Genomic DNA, 1,709 nt, shown 5'->3' with positions numbered 1-1,709 from the left:
ATTTCATTACAACAGCATTGACATATTCAATAACAATTTCCAGAGCTAAGATGCTTCTCTTTCACAATTGGCTGTAAATTTTGATAGGTTTACAGTTGAATTAATACAGTTATATAATATTGTACTCCGTATAAACCCTATAAGACATAAAATTAAATAAGGTTTTAAACTTTGAAAAAGATCTCCATTTCATTATTAGAATACACAATTTCATACAGAAAAATTCATTTTAGTACAATTGACACGAAGACGCATATGCGTTTCTAATCTCTATATATCTGATTATTACTAGTGATGGTTACTTTCTGAGCATCTTAGCATCTGAGCATGGATATAAAGTCATCAGGTAGATTTCAGTGGTAATGTTTTTCACATCTACTAGTTATTAAGGAGCAAATTTTTATGCTTTGAAGAATTTTTTTTTAATAGACCCATTTCCCAGGTAGCAACCTCCCATAGCCTCCCTCCCCCTACTAGAGCCCTTATACTTTGATATCCCTGCTACTGTCTGCTGTGTTCTCAGTACCCCCCAGCCATTCCCCACTACTTGTCCTTCTGATGAATCTTGTTAGCCTATCTAGAGGTCTTTGTTTTAGGAGGGTCAGCTGTTCCTCATCTAGCGGTAATCAGTTGTCAATATTCCTTTGGATAAGATTGGAGTCTGCTATTCAATTTCCCAGTTCTCTGCTGAGTTACTATCTGGGAATCCCTTTGGCCACCCTGGCCAACAACTCAGAAGGAGGTATCACCTGTCTGGTATTATTGCTTGCTGTGTAGCCTTTAGCTATACATATGGTCTCTTATGAAATTATATTGGCCCCTTTAATCTTTGGTTATACTTTCCTTTTGGGTGTTTAAGGCCACACAGTTGGTCCAGATAAATCAATTTATTTTTACTCTTAAGGTCATTTAAGGATCTGTTCCTCAGGGGTCACACAGGCTTGGGAGGAGCCCCTGGCTCCTTAGGTCTTTCTTTTACCAGGTCCATCTACCTGAAGATGAGTCAAGAGGTTCTACTCGACCGGGGCTTTGCTTGGAAGCATGGAAGAAAAATTTCCTATGTGTTGACCCTCCTCTTTGCAGACCAGACACTGATTTGAGTTCCTCTGGTGGGGTCTCCATGATCTCTCTGAACAAGAGGATAGGTGATTCATCACAGCTACAGGACATAGCAAGAGATTCCCATAGTCCCCTCCTCTGACCAAATTATTGTAGACCTCAGAAGTATGACTGTTAAACACCCAAGAAGGTTAGTTCCACCAGTCTGGTATTTTTAATTACTGTGTGTCATGTAGATAAATCTTAGGCAAAGACCAGTTGTTCTCAGATAAACCTTACCTAGACGTATATTTCTTGATCTCCTATGTATAATTTGTCAGTAGGTTGTAGGGGTAATATGGTTCTCACTAGTTATCAAAGCTAGCTAGGCATTGTTTATCTCTCACATTGTCTTACCCCTCCATCATGGTTTTCCCTCTCAAGGTGCCCCCATTGCCCCCCTTTCTCCCGTAATAATACCCTTCTACTATGGCCCTACCTCCCTTGAGTTCCTTCTTTCCCTTTATCCCTTAGGTTCCTTGTATACCCTTCCCTCCCCCCTCCCTTAAACTAACCCAATTTTTATCCATATCTCCCTTATTAAGACCTGTTTCCTACTGTTCTCTTTCAGATTCTTTCTTTACGTTTACCTCCCTGGTTCCTTACCCTTG

The 1,709-nt window shown here is 40.0% G+C and overlaps 1 protein-coding gene across 5 annotated transcripts in view; it reads left to right on the top strand.

The window, feature by feature from the left end:
• Positions 1 to 1,709, top strand: part of Dennd2a (DENN domain containing 2A) — a 139,245-nt gene that overhangs the window by 64,231 nt on the left and 73,305 nt on the right. The gene's annotated exons all lie outside the window — the stretch shown is intronic.

The sequence above is a fragment of the Nannospalax galili genome, unplaced genomic scaffold (genome assembly GCF_000622305.1).
Source record: "Nannospalax galili isolate Female #2095 unplaced genomic scaffold, S.galili_v1.0 scaffold307, whole genome shotgun sequence".
Taxonomy (NCBI): Eukaryota; Metazoa; Chordata; class Mammalia; order Rodentia; family Spalacidae; genus Nannospalax; species Nannospalax galili.
This window is presented reverse-complemented; position numbering and strand designations above follow the sequence as displayed.